Source organism: Carassius auratus, chromosome 38 (genome assembly GCF_003368295.1).
Source record: "Carassius auratus strain Wakin chromosome 38, ASM336829v1, whole genome shotgun sequence".
Taxonomy (NCBI): Eukaryota; Metazoa; Chordata; class Actinopteri; order Cypriniformes; family Cyprinidae; genus Carassius; species Carassius auratus.
In genome coordinates, this window is record NC_039280.1 from 9,113,992 (window position 1) to 9,135,345 (window position 21,354).

Sequence of the window (21,354 nt, forward strand, 5' to 3'; positions counted from 1 at the left end):
GATTCCCCAGATCTGCACTTTTGATCCATAGTCATGTCGACAAAACAAAATAGCATCACACATCCAGCTCTCTCTCTTTCCCTTTGTCTCTCTCTGGTTTTCTGTTATTCACATGGGGGAATCACATTGTATTCACGTGACAGCGAGGTTCATCACTACAGAGCATGACCCCGGTGTCTGGGAGAGAAGGCTCTTTGTTTGGACAACAGGCGTTTCAGTGATGCTCTATTGTCAAAGAGACAGGACTTTAAGAAGAAAGGCCATTAATGTGCACGGGGGGCTGCCAGGTTCAGCTCTGCTGAAGGCTTCTGATTTAAACATGCATGGAGAGGGGTAATTACTGTTTAGCTAGTCATACAAGTAACGGTGAATTTGAGACTGCACTAAACTTTGATCTTCTACTGATTCATGATGACAATTTTATGTCTTGCACATAATAATAATAATAATAATAATAATAATAATAATAATATGCATACAATAAAAAGGTATTTATTTTATTTTATCTTATCTTATCTCTAATTTTATTTTATTTTATTTTATTTTATTTTATTTTATATTATTTTGTGCATTTAGCAGACACTTTCATCCAAAGCACCGGAATTTATAATGGTCTTTTATCCAAAGCAACAAAAGAGGAACAATAGCAATTTGTCAAGCAGCCAACAATAATCCTTAATATACAATTAATTATTATTGCAATATTACTGATTTTTTTTTTTTTTTTTGTAATTATTATTAATAAAATAATTGATGTGGATATTATTATTTTTCACTATAGTTGCTGTAATTGACATAATAGGTGTGTAACATTGACAGTGAAATTGCTCTATAATTAAAAAATTAACACTAATCAATTTCATGTCTTCAGAAGTATATATGTCATCATTAAACACTTAAGAGTGGTCTCTAGTCCATTAATCTAATTCTACTTAAGAGAATTCAAGCTGTTAAGAACTCACTATAGATAGATAGATAGATAGATAGATAGATAGATAGATAGATAGATAGATAGATAGATAGATAGATAGATAGATAGATAGATAGATAGATAGATAGATAGATAGATTCAAATTAATGCTGAATTTGTAGTGTTCATTTGACTTGCTATAATGGTGCTTCTGCCTTGGCCCCTCGAGAGAGACCAAAGTGGCATTTCTCACAAGGTCATGGTCAACACCATCCCCACCCACCTGACCCTGAAAGATCAGTCTGTTCAGCCCACTGTGACGGTCGCGACTGGTACTGCATACTTGCTCTGCATACTTGCACACAGACAAAGTAAGTCATTTCCACACATAGTCTTTTGAGGATATAAACTCAGCAAGTTTATTTTTAGAAAATATTTTGAGAGTCTAGGTTCTCCACTCATTACATACTAATGAAGCCCTTCCCAAGAGTATTTAATTTATCACTGGTCGGTGTGTCTGATTTATTTGTGGTTAAACTTGGGGGTGTTCAGTTTAAAAAGACCTCTACTTACCATCTCCATGGTAAACCAGGGTTACAGTGGGCAGAAATGGAAAACAAAGTTAGGAGAGAGAGTAAGGACAGAGTGTGCGGTGTGGCCTGTCTGTAAGTGACAGGGATGAATAGCAGGACCACGGGGTGGGACGTGCTGGCCTCCTGCTGACCTTCCACCGGCCAACACGACAAGGTAAACACACTGCTGGCCTTGTCAGAGAAGAGGCCCCGGCACTGGTTTATGTCATGTACACATCTAACCATTAACAGAAACACATCGTCAGAGAGAAAGAAAAACATCAGGATACTGTGAGGAGCATTATTATCTTTAAAGGAACTGAAGAAATTTGATTTTGAGAGCATGTGATTTTGGTCTTTATTTCAGGCCTTACGTTAATGCTGACTAACATGTTAAAGTAGCATTTTTCCATTTTCATCTAATGAAGATAAGTCAGTTTGGCGTGTCAGTTTGTGGATCAGCTTTTAGAGCTAATTCAGGGGTTTTCTCTGGAATTTAGAATGGAGCTTTAGAATGGCAGTTTTCAGTATGTCTGTGGTGAATAATAGTAAGACAGTTTATTTTATTAAAAAAAAAAAGAAAATCCAAATGTGAATATTAAATTCATTGTTTTTAATATTAAAATAATTGTTTTTAAATCATTTATAATGCATTATGTATAATGCATTATAAAGGGCTATTAAAGGCTTATAATGCATTACAATTGTTAATAGTGTGCATTGTAATATATTATATCTCGTCGTAAATAATTATAACAAAATTAAAATGCATAGTGTAACAGTGAATTGATAAGTGTTGTAATGTATTACAATTATTTGTAATAATAGGTTACAATTATTCATGAAATTTTACAATGCTTTATAAGGTACTTTAGAAGGCATACCTTTATAATTCATAATACATTAAGGCTTTAAGTTATACTTAACTGTTTTCTATTTTAATATATTAAGAAAAATAACAAAGCTGAACTTTCAGCATGCATTTTCTTTAGTCTTCAGGGTCACACGATCCTTTAGAAATCATTCTAATATGCTGAGTTGGTGCTCAAGAAACCTTTCTTCACATCATCAATATTGAAAACAGTTGTGCTGCTTAATATTTTTGTGGAAACTGTGATACTTTTAAGTTTCTTTCAACACAATGTTCAAAAGAACCGCATTTATTTGAAACAGAAGCATATATCTCTTTTGACATTATAAATGTTTTTACTGTCACTTTTTATCAATTTAATGTGTCCTTATTAAATAAAAGTAATGATTTATTCTCTTTTTTAAACTGCTGACCCCAAACTTTACCCCGATTCCCTCTTATCGGCAGCCCTGTTCACGTTTGACCAATTACTGTTTATAATTTATAAACCACAGACAATACTTTACTCATAAATTAAGTACTACTATTCTAAACACTCATTAGGTCTTATAGCTCTAAAATTCTTATAAAAAATTTGAGCTATAAACTGAACAGCTGTATTTGATTTGAATATATAGACCTCAATATCAAGGTCAAGAAATCAATCAAGAGGCCATCTAGGTGCCAACAACCTATCATATTAAAGTAGGAGGAGCTTAACTGCAGCAAGTCTTTCCCCTTATTCTTTACTTGAAATAATACCACCACCCTATGAGGGGCTCATTATGTTTTCGCCAAGAAAAGTGTTTTCTAAATTTACTCCATCCTTCTCTGTTTTTTCTCCCTCACTCCATCCATCTCTATTCTTGCATTTCACCTCACCTTTTTTTTTATATCCTTTCTGTCTAGACATCTCCAAGCAGAGGTAAAGGAGGGAGGCCAATTACAGAGGTTACAAGCTGCGCCGCAATTAAGGAAATGTACAGTTCAGCAGAGTTCAGGGATTAAAAAGGCCTTCAAAACTGGAGAGCCCTGTAAAAGTATGACTCATAATTTTTGCCCAGTAAAGCCGCTGCAAATGGCTGTGTCTGTGATAAGGTGGCTTTTATATGTTGAGTGGGCCGGAGCCCGTATGAAATAATTTACTCATGCGACAGGGCAGTAAACAAGATTACATTAAGGTGATTGTTTAACCCTTTCGCTCATCACATGTCCACAAATTACTGACAGCAGCAGGTTTGAAACAGCCAGCTAAAATGCATTGGAAAGCATAAACCACTTTCGGAATCTCACGCAATGGCGCACATGTGTCATTCTCATCCAGAATTGGGGAGTGTGGATGAACTGCTTGGCAGGGGAGGTGGACCTGGGGTCTGGCGTTAACCGCCCTTAAAACCTTGAGACAAGCGAGGAAGGATGCAGGTTGTGATCTTAATTTCATCCGCCGCTCTAAACTGTTTCGCAGCCTGCCGAAAGGTTGACTCAGCATTCCGTGCGAGCGTCCCATGACAGTGGGCGAGATGGAGAGCTGCAGTAGAAGGCTTTCAGCTCCTTACAGAAAGGAGCTCTGTTAGATCCATTGACCTCTGCTGGACAAGGACTCTCTGTCTACACATCTGGCCCCCCTCTTTCCCACCTCGCGCTAGGAGAAAGAGAGCGGGGCGAGCGGGAGGGGGGACAGTAGGGTGTCCTGGGAGAGGCTGGTGGACAGGATGATGTATTTGGGAGAGTGGAGCAGCTGTCCTGTTGGGCCGGAGTGCAGAAGGGCTGTGGAAGCGTGGCCTCATAAAGAGAGGAGACTGGCCCCTGACATCCCAGCCTCTCTCGGATATAGAACAGAGACACGCTGCCAAAAAAAGATACACATACTGTCTGCAGCTTGATTAAGTTACAGTAGAGGAGATGAGAGATATGGGAGAGTGTTTATTTGGCCTCGGTTTGCTTCTGCTCTTGCCAGAGCCCTGTCTTCTGCCTTACCGCAGGCTGATGTCTGCTGTATCTATCAGCCCTTTGCAATGCCAAGGTCAAAGGTCAGACAGCTTCATGGGTGGCAGGCTGGATGAGGAATGACAGTAAACCTCAAGACAAGATTATGTATCAAGACAAGATTATGTTGTCTGGTATAAACCCAGTTTGTTATATACAAGTCCACAAGTCTGAATTGCTAATTTAGGGCTGTCAAATTACAAATGCTATCAAGTTAATTAACTGAATGGTATGCTCATTACCTAAATTAATGACATTTATTTACATAAATGTTTTTGAAAAAATGTAATGCTTAACCTAATATACAGTAACATACAGTAACATAACATAACATATAACATGAAAATAAATCAATGAAAATGAATCAACATAAATGAAAGGTTTATAAAGATTTTTATCTGAAGTGTTTGTTTTTGTGTTTGTGTCCAGGGCCAAACAGCCAGCTCTCTCTCCCCTGTCTGTGAGCACTCTCTGTGTGCCAAGCAGAGGCACTGTGACATGCTCCCACAAGGCCTCTCATTAGAAACAGAGCTGTCTGGCAAGCTGGACCGTAAACTTTAGAGAGGTCACCCCCATCCTGTTCTTCTGCACTGTAAACAAGCAGAAAGGTTAGTACTGTATCCGTCTGACACTGTCTTATCTCATTAGAAACAAAGGAAACTGCGCTAAGTGCTCTGACAACAGCAGTCATAAAGCAGAGCTCTCCTGAAAACTCCCCCCTATATAGTCTTTCCATGTGACTTTGGGTTGGGGGTGTTTACCCCATGTGTTGCTTGCTTGTATGTGTGTGGGCTCATGTTTCTGTGTTTATGGGCACTGGTTTGGTCACTGTTTGTTTAACTAACTACCTGATGTAATATAGTCCCATAATGCATCATTTTACTGGCATCACACTACCAGTTTACAAATCAGTATTAATGCGAAAATGACTTATTTGCACTATTGGGCATTGCTAATATTAGGCATTTGGAAGTATTATGGAAGTACAGTGGGCTGCAAACAGCAGCTCACATAGACTCACACTGACTATTGAAGTGTGATGATCCCTCTTTCTGTAATCACAAAAAGCATTCACGATCTAAAAACTGATACGATGTGTTTCAATATGCTGTATGGCCCTATTTGACTAAATGCAATGGATTCCAAATTTTTCACGTATAAAAATGTCTTAGTCACATTTTTATGCAAATGTTTCATTGTCTCTAATACAGTCACTGGTGTAGTTAACCCCTCTTTTATAGACTTTTTTTTTTCTTGCTTTGCTTGTTCTGATTCACTTAGCACACAGAGACACGCACACACACACACCATTGTACATGTCACTTCTTTTGTAAAGATTGCTCCTTTAAAGAATGTGGCTGTGCTAAGTTTCTCTCAGGTATAGATTCATTAGGTTTTGGCCTCCTGCTGCCTGTCTTCTGGTTTGCTGACTGCTAGTGGAAAAAGCCATTTAGCCCACTGAATGTCAAGGTTAGTGCGCGGTGTCCTTGTCATCAGTCTCGGCGGCAGAAGGTCAGGGATAAGCTTTCCTCAAATGGGCAGCGTCAAACAAAAGGGAGGCTGACTTAACTGGCCCAGAGAAAGAAGACCTTCTCTTTCAGTCGATAAACAATCCACTGGGCAAAAGCTCTCAGCAGCGTTAACCCTTGCACCGCTGGCCTTATAGTGACAGTCCATGTATGTACAGTATGTGTGTGAAGGCCACGGTAGTTGAAAAGCTTGCCAAGAAGGGTAATGTTTCTCCACTGCACTAAATAGCAGACTTGATCAATGCATGGATAATATATTCATCAGCCAAATGAAATAATCATCCTTAAAGGGGGGCTTTAATATAAATATGTAATCTTCGCTTAATTAGAGGGCTGTGAGAATCTGATTCCATTACAGAAAACAGCAGGATGGAGAGCCGTGAATATATTTCCCTCTATCAGTTTCGATCAGGTAGAGAGACATGTGTCCGCCACACCTCTATCTAAACAGACATGGAAATGTCATCTCCCGTGTGGTCCCGGCTAGCTCATGTCTCACTCAGCCAAAGGCGGCTCTTCTCTGAGACATAACCTCATCTTAACTGTCTCACAACAGCCAAAATGACCAAAACCCATAAAAATGTCAAACAGGGTACATCACATGCTCTACTGGACCCTCAAACATCCAGTCAGAGCTTTCTTCCTGTTAGCGAAACACAACATATGTTATGTGCTGCTACAGCGTAGTTCAACAGCACTAGCAGCGCAAAGGTCATGGTTTTGATTCTCGGGAAAGACGTGGAATGATAAAACGTATACCTTAAACAGTGTTGGGAACGTTACTTTAAAAAAGTAATTAGTTATAGTTACTCACTACTTGTTCCAAAAAGTAACTGAGTTAGTAACTGAATTACTTCTTTTAAACGCCGTTATTCCAAACACTGACTTAAATGCACTACAAGTTTTTTTCAACTGCAAGTTGAACTGGAGGTGACACAAACCGTACCCCAGACAACCTTTTCATGTGGACTTGGATGCTGGTAGAATCATGAATTGAACAATATTCTAGTGTCGAACAGATCAGGGTCCACACCAGAAGTTTTTAAGTTGCTTTGAATAAAATCTTCCAAAAGTATGAAAATGTAAAACATTTTCATAAACACACATACAATGTCTAGTGGCTGTTGACCTTTCTGACACTTCCATTAAGCGATGTTTAAAAAGAAGAAGAAGAAGAGGAAGAAAACCATGTCCTGCCATATTAAATGCTGAAAGACTTCTGCTGCTGCTTGTAATGTTCTGACTAATTAAGGTCTGAACCAGCCCATAGAAAAACATATAAAAATGTGTTGCTATGATTTATTTATTTATTAATGCATTTATTTATTTTACATTAAGAAGGAGGGAGCAGATGGTAATACAGCATCAATTTCACTTTTGGTGGACCAGAGACCAAATGGACAGGTACCATGTAAAAACAAACAAAAACAAATAATAACAATATTTTGAACTCATTAAAATTTAAATATTATTTCATCAGGAGTTTACCCCAAAATAAATACATAAATTAAAGTCCAAACTGTTGCACAAATCTTATTAATGATTTTTTTTTTTCAAACATTCAATCGTATGCCTAATATTCACAAAACTGCAAAATGTTACTTGACACATTCAGTTAAGAATTGCATAATCACATAAATGATTCAGCCTATATTTAATTCATTTCATTTAATAAATCATAAAACCATTGACAAGTTTTCCTTACACTCTTTTACCATTAAAAACTGAGGCATCACGCTTGACTTTTAGCATTAATTTTCAAAGGTGGTTACGGCCCTGCCACCATCCACTTTGTTTAAATGACAAAAAGCAGCAGGAGAGTTTTGCTAACATGAGGGTGAGTAAAAGATGACAGGGAGTTTCATTTCTGTGTGAGCTGCACCTTTAAATGTTGCACAATTTAGAAACAGCAGTAACGTAACAATGAGCAGTTTAATAATACATCATCAGATTTCTTCCTGTTGTAGCCTCAGTGGTGTGGCTTGTCATTGTGCCCTTGGGAGGTCTTTGAGCACACAGGCCGTGATAATCTCTGCTATCTCCGTGGCTTATTCTCCAGATCTCTCTAATGGCGCGACAGTGTCCACAGTGGCTGCAGTCATCTTAAACGGATGAAGGCAATTCAAGCGGCGGTCACGTAGTAGTGTATTCCCAGTGTCACCTTGTCATTTGGAGCCTGTTTGTGCAGTACTTCGAGTAAAACCGAGGGACGTGTGTGCGGTTCTCCATGAAAGATCTCCTTTGCCCCCCTCCTCCGTCTCCGTCGCAAAGGTCTAAGCAAACACAACTTCGCCCTCCTTCATTAACCTTCCCCTGATCTCTCTCCATCCATAGAATCTCTCACTCTCTTTCTCTCTGTCACACACATACACACTTTCTTTCATTCCTCCCTCTCTTTAGCCTCTTACAAGGTTAATGTTTGCACAGTTGAACTTAATTAAGGCTTTTTCAAATGACTTTGGCAGTTTGTGTGTTTTAGATTTTTAAGAGGAGAAAATGATTATTATGCTTGAGGATCAGGCCTATTGTAAAGCAGCGGAGCTGAACTTCTTGTCCAAAGCAGAGTGATGACGTTTGTAAGAGTGTTCCCTGTCCTCTCAGTAGAACAGTCATTATCAAGGAAAACAGTTTGATATACCGTATTCTTTAGGCCTGAAGTAAATTACAAATATCTTTATATAGATAGCATTTATATTATCATTCTCGATTAATTCTATAATTATGATTCATTCATGTAAATTCAGATTTGTCACTTGTCAGTATGACATGTTGTTTTTATATTTGAAGGTGTTGACCAGTATTTTAGGCAAGCCAGGGAATTGCATCCAAACATATGTGACCCTGGACCTCAAAGCTTAATTTGTTGGGGTATATTTTAAGCAATAGCCAAAAAAACAATGGATGGGTCAAAATTATAAATGTTTTCTTTTATGCCAAAAATCATTAAGATATTAAGTAAAGATCATGTTCCATGAACATATTTTGTAAATTTCCTACCATAAACATATCCAAACTTAATTTTTGATTAGTAATATGCATTGCTAAGAGTTCATTTGGACAACTTCAAAGCGATTTTCTCAGTATTTTTATTTTTTTGCACCCTCAGATTCCAGATTTTAAAATAGTTGTATCTCGGCCAAATATTGCCCGATCCTAATAATCCATACATCAAGCTTTCAGATCATTTATAAATCTCAATTTAAAAAAAAAAATACACTTAAAGGGTTAGCTCACCGAAGAATGTCATTAATATCTCACCCTCATGTCGTTCCAAACCCGTAAGACCTCGGTTCATCTTCGGAAAACACTGTTAAGATATTTTAGATTTAGTCTGAGAGCTCTCAGTCCCTCCATTGAAGCTGTGTGTACGGTATACTGTCCATGTCCAGAAAGGTAAGAAAAACATCATCAAAGTAGTCCATGTGACATCAGAGGGTCAGTTAGAATTTTTTGAAGCATCGAAAATAAATTTTGGTCCGAAAATGGCAAAAACTACGACTTTATTCAGCATTGTCTTCCGGGTCTGTTGTGAACGCATTCACTGCAGTGTAGTAATATCTGGTTCGCGAACGAATCACTCGATGTAACCGGATCTTCTTGAACCAGTTCACCAAATCGAACTGAATTGTTTGAAATCGTCTCCAATAAGCATTAATCCTCAAATGACTTAAGCTGTTAACTTTTTTAATGTGGCTGTCACTTCTTCGGAGTTCAAACAAACCCATATCCCGGAGTAATTCATGTACTCAAACAGTACACTGACTGAACTGCTGTGAAGAGAGAACTGAAGATGAACACCGAGCTGAGCCAGATAATGAACAAAAGATTGACTCGTTCTCGAAAAATAATTTACACTGTTAAATTATGTTAAAAAGCATCATTTTACACACTACAGCAATTTAGAGGTCCATTAGTCTGAAAGAATGATCCTGGATCAAAAGCGCATTCTCTCCATGTTTCATAATTTCCTTACAGGGTCTATGACCACACATGACCTCTCTGTGATGCCTGGCTGTTTCTGTATTGGAAAAATGAACAGATAAATAACCCTGACCCTAATGATGACAAGGTTAGGCTGGGGTTGAATCATGTGAAAGGCCTCAGCAGCAGTCACAAGGCAGATCAGAAAGCAACAGTCTCGCCCTGGGGCGACCTCTGCATCTCTGAGCCTCTTTTCAAAATGAGAACATATCAGTGCTGTTTTCTCTTTTTCTGTCATGCCTTTTAGTTGACCTTTGGCCTAGCTGATAGAGCGCTTTAGGGTGACAGAAGAAGCACTTGTGTAACCGGCCTTCCTGGTCACCCGGGTTGTCCCACAAACACCAAAGTCCTGTTTACTGCAATACCCTGATTGTATTTGAAGCCAACATTTAATTCAATCATCTTGCTATATAATACAGATATTTTTTAAGCATCTGCGACCCACCTGTGATAAATTCCTGCTGGAGTTATGGTATGTGTGTTGGGATCATTTCGTGCTGAGGTCTCTTGTTCTAAAGAAACTGTGTATGGTGAATGCCAGAACCACTGACCATCTCTAATGGTTTGTTTGTGTTTATTGTTGTGGAAGTGAGAGGAGCCACTGGGTGATACATGCAAGAGGAGGTTAAATGTTCAGCCACTGGAACTGTGCATTAATTAGTGCACCCAGGTGCCACATCGCACTGTGACTCACTCGTCCTGTCCCGCACCAACACGTGACTGACCAGAGACCACTGTTTCAACTCATCTTACTGCCTCTCTCATCTAGTCTTCTCTGTCCTCCTCTTATTCGCCAAAGTTCACTGTACTTTTACCCAGCAGTTTGTTTTATGTTTTGTCATTGATCTAATTAATGTCTAAAGGCTGTTTACTGTTCTCTTTGACCAGGTGTTCTGTCTGTCCACACCAATGAGGTTTCTAATACCTGAAAAAGTATGTTCTGATTTGAAAATCTGCCATCTTGACATGAAGGTAAGTCTTTTAGGGTAACTTTAAAAATGTGTTCAAAAGCAATATATGTGTTGGTTGCTTTTGGTTATGCTGGTTTAATTAGAATATACAGCTAACACTGAATGTTTTAATATGTAATTCACATTTATATGGAACAAGTATTTGGACCAATGAGATTTCGCAGAGGCCAGTGCTACCCAGGCTGATATAACCGAAAGCAAATGACCAACAAAATGTGACATGGCTGGTTAGGGCATTCTTGTTAAAAACATTTGTTATAAATGAATGAGATACTAGCAATTCACTACTGTTGTTTTTTGTTTGTTTTTTATTAAAAAAAATTCAGTTGATCAAAAGTGTGTTTGTAAGGACATTAATTGTTACCAAACAATGTTGTTTTCAAATAAATGCTGTCCTTTTGGAATTTCTGTTCATCAAAGAATCCATCTTTCACAGTTTCCACAAAAAAAACAAGAAATGTGTTCCCTGAGCAGCAAATACGCATATTCAAAATTCAGCTTTGCCATCACAGAACTAATTTACATTTGAAATATATTAACATATAGAAGTTATTATAATAATGTTTTACAATGTTTCAGTACTGTAGATTTGATCAATTAAATGCAGCCTTAGTGAACACAAGTCTTCTTTTATCAACTTGAAAATATCTTACCCACTCCAAACTTATGTATGATGACATTTATTTTGTTATAAAGCAACTTTAACAATCTCTTAAAGGGACAGTTCACCCAAAAAATGCAAATGTGATGTGATCAGCTTACCTCCAGGTCATCCAAGATGTAGGTGACTTTGTTTCTTCAGTAGATTTTTAAACCAGATGGTTGCAGTCTATCACTCTTATAATGTAAGTGGATGGGAATCACGAGTAAGCAGTGTTGGGAACGTTACTTTAAAAAAGTAATTAGTTATAGTTACTCACTACTTGTTCCAAAAAGTAACTGAGTTAGTAACTGAATTACTCTAGAATAAAAGTAAACTTGTTACCAGGGAAAGTAACTATTTGCGTTACTGTAAAAAAAAAAAAAAAAATCAGAGAATTTGTACTACTTTTTTTCCTTTTTTTTTTTTTATTTGCAGTTTTCACAAGTAGGTTGAAATGAGTAGAACAGACAGGTACATAACTTTCAATATTTATTGCACGTCAACAGACAGCAAGAGTTTTATCCTGCCCTTCAAGTATTATCTTTGTAAGAAAAGTGTTTTTGGCCACTAGCTTTGTAGATGCGTTTCACACATTACATGTACACATTACATGCACGTTCTTGCCTTTGACCACAATGAATTTGAAGTAGTGCTTATATCTTCACCTTGAAAATGCCAACTTGTTCCTGACTCGCCATCTCTGCTGCGAATCTCTGTGTAGCTGTTGCGTGTGTGTGTGTGTGTTTGTGCCGCTGGCGCAGCCGCGTGTGCCAGCATGTGTGTAAAAACACTGGCTCTGATTGGCTACCATGAAACACATGACTCTGCCTTAGCCAATCACAACCGCTTATCTCGCCATTAACCCACCTGCTCACTCGCTGTGTGAGCCAGGGGTCGGTTCGGATTGCATAGTAATGCACCGCATTTAACGGTCAGTAACGTTAACGGCGTTGTAACGACGGGAAAAGTAATTAGTTAGATTACCGCGTTACTGAAAAAATAACGTCGTTACCTAACGCCGTTCTTTTAAACTCCGTTATTCCAAACACTGCGAGTAAAACATACAATAAACAACAACAAAAATCGTACTGTGCAAGAAACTGAACAGTTTATATATATATATATATATATATATATTTTTTTTTTTTTACCTCTGATTCACGCAATATCCAAACTGTTAGAACTCTCCTGAGTGCGTCCTCCTATATGCGTTCTCAAGCAGACGCGTGAGGTGTCTTTTTCTTCCTCTTCTTGTCATATCGCAGACTTCTAAGTGCATTACCGCCACCTGTCTTTCAAATGGACTATTGACAATCTATCTACAATCTCAGTTAGGAGTATCCATTTGAGAGATAGGTGGTGGTTATGTTTTAGCCATGATTCCCATCCACTTACATTATAAGAGTGATAGGCTTCAACGGTTTGACTAAAAAATCCCAGTTTATGTTCTACTGAAGAAGCAAAGTCACCTACATCTTGAATGCCCTGGGGGTAAGCAGATAAACAAACATTTTTAATTTTCGGGGGAACTATCCCTTTAATTGATAAATATGCTATTTAGAACTATATATGAAAGAAGCACCTGTGGTCTAATGGTTAGAGACTTGAACTAGTTACCTGTAAATCGCTGGTTTGAGTCTCGGTGCTGGCAGGAGTTGTAGGATGGCGGGGGGTGAATGAACAGTGCTCTCTTCCACCCTCAATACCCATGACTGAAGTGCCCTTGAGCAAGGCACTGAACCCCCAGTTGCTCCCTGGGCGCTAAATATATAGCTGCCCACAACTCCGGGTGTGTATTCACTTCTCACTGCTGTGTGTATGCACTTGGATGGATTGAATGCAGAGCACCAATTCAGAGTATGGGTTACCATACTTGGCAAATGTCACAACTTTTTTCACACTTTCATATGGAGTGTAGTTACAGCCTTTACAAGCATCTTCTAAAACATCCTGTCATTTGTCGCAGCCATGACTGATTCCAAACTTTAATTTAGATTTTACACCTTTTGCTTATGCTTTGTCATGTCAGGTCTGTTAGGAAAATATGTTGGAACAGGCAGATGTAAAGAACAGAAAGTGAATTATGTTTCTTTAAAGCATCTAGACGGTAAAAGAGAGAACAGTAAGGAACGGAAAGTGGGAGGGAAGGTTTTAGCGATCTCTGTGTGTCTGTCTGCAAAGGAAGTGATGGAAGGGAACAGAATCCTCTCATGTCAAAGAGGTGCAGAGACAATTCAGTGATTTTAGTGATTTTTTTTTAAACCCACACATATTCATACACCCATAACAGCATCCTCCTGACTCCTTTCTAACCGTATATGCACTTCTTCCACTACGTTATAAATTCCGGAAGAAAAGGCCACTTATTCTGTCATAAATCTCCTCTCGTCAGTTTCAAATTACAAAGATGTATTTGCAAAAAGTCCATGCCAAGTGCAGAAAAAAGGCATGAGAAAATAAGGAAAAAACTCCCCATCCTTTTATGAGTCAACATGGTGCATACGGTGGGTGGTTTGTATCTGCATACACTTCTTTTTTTCAGGCAGGGTGACGGTGTGCACCCGCTTCAGTGGCACTGACAGCTTCCGCACCCTGATCTCATCTGTTCCAGCCTGTGCACTCCACAGAAACTATTTAACTTTCATTAAACAGTGTTTGATATCACCTCAGAGAAGAGACGCAAGCTGTGCAAATGCTCATCTGCCCCCTTTCATTCGATTCGATTCTTTTTTTCCTCTCCCAGGCTGTGACTTTCTCATAGTCCTTGTCTGGTATTATCCATCTCATTCCTTCATTTGCACTCTTTCACACTCTTTCGCTCAACTGCTCATCAAAACCCCCTCTTCCCTCTGTCAGGCCTGTTCTGACTGACTAAATGGCAGACCTTTGAAGCTGCAGTTAGATTTCTTCATGCCTTTGCACTTGTTTCATAGTGTTGAAACAGTGATTCATGTACACCTCACACAGCCTCCATTAATTTCATGTAATGTAGCTTTTATCTCACTAGCTGGGACGACTATCTCCAGCACTGTCTCTGGGGTCAGCATCTTGCTCACGGACTATTGCTTTCTCTTTCAGTTACTATTTTCCTTCTTATTTTCATTTATTTTTCTCTTTCTCACTCAGGGCCAGCCTGTGGGTTTGTGGGGCCTCAGGCCAGATCAGTGAAAGAATGGCCATAACGTAATAACATCTTTAGAACCTCTGCAACATGATGAGTGGTTTTCTTCTTTTTAAGAGAAAGCACTAGAAATAATCGAGTAATAAGCTATTTCTGCTATATCTGACCCTGAAAAAAAAATAAGTAACCTGATGTAGTTAGGTTGATTCAGTAACACACACACACACACACATAGATAGATAGATAAATAGGAAATTAAAATAAACAGCATTTAGTTGCAATAGAGATGTTTTGTAATGCTATATATGCTTTTACTCTCACTTTTGATCAGTTGAATCAATCGCTAAACAGAAGTTTAAATCTCTTTCAATAAAAAGAAAAATCTTACTGACCCAATAATTTTGGTACTATATATAGCACCTGTATGAAAGAACGGCCCTGTTTTTATTACTTCTCTATCTTTCTGTCTCTCTCAGTTTCTTTTGTTTCTCTTCATAGGTGTATTTCTTTTAGAGGTAGCAGCAACTTCAAATCTCAACTGGAAATGATGGGGAAAATACTGTAGGTGTTGGATGTAGCCTCAGGGTGATTCTCTCTTATTTCTTTATTTCTGTCCTTTGCGTGGTTCTCCGGAGCAGGGCGACACAGATCCACTGATTGGTGGAGTTTGGATCAGAGCACAGGAAGAAGTCAAACTAAGGAGTCACGAGCAAGAGAACATTCAGCTCCTCTCTCATCTGCCACATACTTGACCCAAAGTAACACCGCTTTGACAGAGCATCACAGCTTTTCTGTTTAAGATAGAGCCTAGTTTTAGGAAACTGTGATTATGAAAGACATCCAGTCATAGATGTCCTTTGTCTCTTTTCCAGCTTTGTTGAAGAAGGCTGACAGAAGCTCACTTCTGGTTACGTTTTGCGAACTGTCACTCCTCCCGAAGATAACACCCTTGCACAGAGGCTCGGAAATGCCAAGGTTCAAGTTTACAATTTAAAAGTTTAAATGCAGAACCACGGGTCACCGTGGGCCAAAGTAAAGGTCAATGCCATGACGACGGCTGTTGGATTTTGCTCACTCGGCACCTCAAGTTACACATTCTTTCTTTATCTATAATTTCTGGCATATCCGAACTGCAAGTCTATTTATGGCAAAAGAAATATATATAATAATAATTTCATAGCACATCAAAACCCTAACCAGGTATTTGCAATTTCTCAGATGAGTAATATGTTATTTGCAGAGAAAGCTATCCATGAGGGTGTTTCTGGTTCTGTGTGTTCTTATGAGAAGCTGGGCCATAATTATGGAATAAGCAATTCGGCGTGATGGTCCCACTGTGCGATCTTCTGAGCGAGCATAGCAGGAGATACGAAGACACCTGTGTCCCAGCAGGGACTGGATCTCCTCGTCTCTCCCGTCTTCTTTTCCAAAAGGACATAAAAAACATCCCAATAAATCTGTTTAATACATATATGTGATGATTAACTATCAGCGGCTCCACTATCTGCAGATAGAGAGGCCTTAAAAAGCTAAGCATATTGGCTCCGCTCTGTGCCAAGGCGCATCCCTATCCCCCTTCTCCCCCTTCCGGGCCTCTGACGCCGGGCTCACTGGTAGTGCTCTTCCCTGCAGGGGGCCCCGGAGCTGGGCTTGTCCTGACACTGCAAACATATGTAAGGACACCTGAGCTACGGCCTCCAGCCTCCCGGCACCAAGGGTTAATTTTCCACCCAGCCGTGCGGCAGCCAGACTTGGCCAAGTTTCCTGTCGCCCACAGTGCACACCAACTGTGTTTGGGAGCCAGCAAACAACATTAATCCTGCCCCTATGACGGATCGCATATGCAAAATGTCCGCCACCCTACGCGTTCACACAGCCAGGCAGGTACGGGGACAGGAAGAAAAGACGACATAGTTGGACAGAGAGGAAGAAAGATTACAAGAGAGGAGGAGGAGGAGGGAGGCTGGAAACTGTACTTCATCACGCTACTGGAAGTTTCAATCTTCCTTTTGTCTTTAACATTTCAGGTGTCGATGTGTGCGATGCCAGGAAAGGTCAGGAGATGATTTACTGAACATTTATGGAGGCTTTATCTTCAGTCCTTGTCACCAAGTCGGGCGATGCTTCATCGTGGGTCGCCAAACAGACGTGGAAAAAGAGAGAGCATGACAACACCACAACCCCTGAGTTCCGCAATGACACAGTGAGAAAACAAGAATGTGCTCTTTCATTAGCAAAGCACCGCTGAGAATAAACACTCTCATTTTTTCTCCTCATCCCATTCCCTCTATCTCTAAGAGGGGGAGTGGAGTTCTGGTATAGGCGTTTCTCTACAGGGTTTCCTCTTTTGTGTGTCCATTATGAAACCTCAGCGTGAGAGCCATGTTCATGCGTCCGTGACTGTTCTACAGAATTGAACAATGTCGTCTAAAGTGCAACAAAGTGACACTTTGCCTAACTTTTCTTTCATGTTGTGTCCTGTATGGTAAGCAGCAGTGCCGTGTGATGGTAATGACAAAGCAAATTCTGTTCTGTAGATTTGGGAAATTTCAGTTGGGTAATTTGTACATTTTTAAATTCCATATTCAGTGTGATTTCTATATGACAGTGTTTTTAAAGGCTTTTGGGGAGGCTTATTGTTGTTCTTTGCATTATGTCTCTCTCTCTCTCTCTCTCTCTCTCTCTCTCTCTCTATCTAGATCAGATTCCCATTTATTATGTTGAATTATTTAATAGCGACTGAATTCAGTTACTTACATCATTAAGCCTGGAACCATCGACATCGTCAATGGTCTAAGTTGATGACGCCTCTAGACACACTCGGTGGAGGTTTTTACAGCGTGTGTTTATTTTGTAATTACAGAGAAGATCTTAACTTCCAAAAACATTGTGAGCACAAGTTTATCGTAAACCAGTTATACCTAAGGTCTACGGTCTCACAATGCTTTTTGGAAACGTGACCCACTGGCATAAAGTTGGCTTGATGTTAGAGGCTCGGTATTTGCAAATTCAGGGACCATCTCTAAAGTTAAATATATTAGTATGCATGTTTCTTGGTCTAATAACATTTTAAGAGAATAGCTAACAGTCACAAAACCAACTGTAAAGTGTTATTTTACGAGTGAGGTATATTCAGTAATAATTACATATGATTTGAGTTTATTTTATAAATGTAAAGGTCCCGTTCTTCGTGATCCCATGTTTTAAAACTTTAGGTAGTGTGTAATGTTGTTGTTAGAGTATAAATAATATCTGTAAAATTCTAAAGCTCAAAGTTCAATGCCAAGTTAGATATACAAAAACTACCCATTTGGACTGCAGTAATGACATCACTAAAACAGTTTTTGACTAACCTCCGCCCACAGGAATACACAAACGGGGGGGCGTGGTCTTGTTGCGCTCCGACGGAAAAGAGGAAGAGTTGCGTTTGTGTTTGTCGCCATGTCATTGAAACGCTGTTATTTTCATCAACATCAACAATCACCTTTGTTTGGGCTCCCCAGGGACACTGTACTTGGAGATTATTGGTTACAATTTATGTTTAACTCGGTTCCCGAAAATTATAATCCACATGTAAAACTATGTGCAGCACATGCTAAGGACAGCTTTCTCAATCTCAATCAGTTTAATGCCAGTTTCGCACAAAGGAGAAGGCGTTGTTTATGAACCACAACCGGTAAGTGTATTTTATTATTTAAATTGGTGCATTTTAACAGTTTCTGTAACTTATTACACAAAGGGAAATGCTGTTTATCTATGTTAACTAGATGTTAGGGCTGTGCAAAAAAAATCGAATGCAATTTTCATGCGCATCTCGTCAGTAAAAATGCTCCTGTGATTATAAGTACATCTCCCGCACATGCTCCTGCCCACTTGCTTCTCAAAACAAGCCCAATCGCATTTACAGGAGGGCAGTGCGCTCTAAGCTGGTGTCGAATCACAACACAGGAACCACTGGCACAATCAGAACTCGTCACGTATTTCTGAAGGAGGGACTTCATAGAACAAGGAAGTCATCAGCCTATTTTTATGACAGTGAAAACAGCGGTATACAGATAGGTGAATTGTGTGAAAAATACTGTTTTTTCACACGCGAAACATGAACACGTGTTATATTGCACACTGTAAACACAATCAAAGCTTCAAAAAGCACGAAAAAACGGGACCTTTAAAAAAATCGAACACATATACCAACGTCGTATTTAACCTTAGTGATGGTCTCCAAACTTGCGAATATTGAGCGTCTAGCGCAAAACCAACTTTATGCCAGTGGATCGCATTTCCAAAAAGCATAGTGAACCTTAGAAGGCTGGAGACGTTTAGTGCAACTGGTTTTATGATTACCTTATGCTCACAATGTTTTGGGAGTCTTTTCTCTGTGATTACAAACTGAAGACAAGTCTTAGAAACCTCCACCGAGTGTCTAGAGACGACATACAAACTCATCGACGATGTTGTTGGTTCTGGGCTTAATGATGTAGCTATGAGAATAAGTAACTGAATCCAGTTGCTATAAAATAATTAGAAATAATAATGTGAATCTTTGAAATTATATTGGATCTCTCCAGTTGATCTGGCACAACAAGACTAAAACATGGGCACAACACACTCGGAAATCGGATGCTTCTGCTTGAGCTCTCAACCAATGTTTCACCACAAGGACCGCCTCCCTCATTTCCATGTTGCACACGGAAAATTAAAAAGAAATAAATGAATAAATAAATCTAAAATAAATAAATGTGTGAATATATTATATGTATGGAAATACATATAATAAATAAATAAATAAATAAATGCATGAATAAATACATTTAAAAATAAATAAATAAATAAATTACATAAAAATGAAAGTATAAGTAAATAAAAGTTAAAAAGAATAAAAATAAATGTCAAATAAATACATAAAGTATTGTAGAGTATACATAAAGTAAATAAATATTGGTCCTCCATAGGTCAGGCATCATCATATTGTCGGGGTAATCGGCCAGTCATAGAGTGGCTGTACCTCATGTTACTTTTAATTTGCATACTGCCATACCATACCATACCCCCTCACATCCTTTGCTTTAGGACAGGGTTACTCAATAGGGGGCCGGGCCACATCCGGGCCACGAGAGAAAAATGCCGGCGCTAATTTCAAATAAAGTAATGAAAATTCAAACGCAGCATCAGATATCGCTAAAACATTCATTTACATTGTGTGTATACTGGGCGCAAGCAAAATACGACAGAACTTATAATCAGTGATGCTGTCTGCAATAACGTGCGAAAAAAACCCTGCTGAATCCTTATATTTATGATGCGCTTACACAAAGTTCAAATGATTTGCAATGATTTGTTGCATCCAGTGTATAATATACGATGTGATAGCAAGAACATGGCGAGTGTAAAGAAGCGTGGACACTGAAAATAGGTGATTCAGATGTGAATGGACTGAAAGGTTTGAGTTGAGTGATACCATCTTTGTTATGGATGCTGGTTCGCAGTGAGTTCACATTTTGTTCGCTTTAGCATAATTTATTTTCAAGATCTGAGGTAAAATATCTATTGTTGCTTTCAATATGCCACCAGAGATGTGAGCTGCCCGGGCCCGAGGTTCGGACGAGAACCGCACCCACTTACACGGCCATCAGGCCAGGATGTCAGGCCGTCTGTCCCCTGTAAGCGCCGCGGCCAATGAGAAGGATGCGGCCGCTAGAATAAGCCGCTGCCCCTCGCACCCCGGACCGCAGTTGCCTATATTGTATTTCATGTAGCATATTTCTTCTGTTTTTGCATTTGTAGATTTTGTTTCTTATTTACTATTGTATTTTTATCCATTGCATTCTCAGAGAAAATCCAGCTGTTAAGCAGATAACAGTCTCCAGTACTTTAGAAATGAAAGACTCTCGACCGACAGACTTCTCTCCTCAAGACTTTGTGCCTTTCTCTCCGTGTCTCATTTGTCCTACTCAGCATGCTTCATCATCTCGCCTTAGCCGAACACCGCCCAGACCCAGCACGTCTTCTCCGCGTTCTTCTTTCACTTCTTTCTTTTAACTCGCTCCAGAAAACCAGTGTCAGAACACTTTGCTTTTTCTTTGGCCCGCATTATTCATATTAGAAGATGTCCTTGTGTTGTTTGTTGAGTTCATCTGCATTACAGCTTTGATGCAAACCTTGTTTGAGTTAAAGTTGTTTTCTTCCATAGCGTAAATAATTTTGTTTGCTGAGTCGTATTCATCAGGCAATTCTTAATTCAAGGGCTTATTCAAAACTTGTTTTCTTGTCTTTCCGTTGCAATGACATTACAAGGTCATGCTAATGACAGCCTGTCATTGTTGTTGAACTGGCTTTTTAAATATGGAAAATGTTTCTTTAAATGCAGTTTAAAGATTATGTATTTGAATTTAAGGGGAATCACAGAACCTTGAAAGATGGGGTAGAATAATTCCGTTCAAGTACCATGCAATCAATATAAGCCAGAGGCATATAAAATATCATTACTTGTACTTTGCATTTATTTTTGATTGTTTGTTATTATGCACACTATGTAGGTTGCAAGGTCTAAGGTCACCAGAATAACAAAGTGAGTTTACTTTCGTTCATGTGATGTTCGGCAGCGTGGTCAAAAGGCAAAGTTCATAACATTTAGACTCGCGGTCCCAAAAGCTCGTCAGAATTTCCACAGGCCCATCCCAGAAGAGCCTGAAAAAGTATAACTACTGAAAACAGCATTATTTCAGAAACAACCAAGGGTGACAAGAGGTTTTCATTGCAGATTAAAAATCAATGATCTTTTCAGCTTGTGC

At 39.1% G+C, this 21,354-nt stretch overlaps 1 long non-coding RNA gene across 1 annotated transcript in view; it reads left to right on the forward strand.

The window, feature by feature from the left end:
* The first annotated feature begins 4,733 nt into the window (after positions 1-4,733).
* Positions 4,734-21,354, forward strand: part of LOC113056950 (uncharacterized) — a 106,900-nt gene continuing 90,279 nt past the window's right edge. The window contains exons 1-2 of the long non-coding RNA XR_003277769.1: positions 4,734-4,926; positions 10,717-10,800. This is a non-coding gene — a long non-coding RNA (uncharacterized LOC113056950). The remainder of the gene's footprint in view (positions 4,927-10,716; positions 10,801-21,354) is intronic.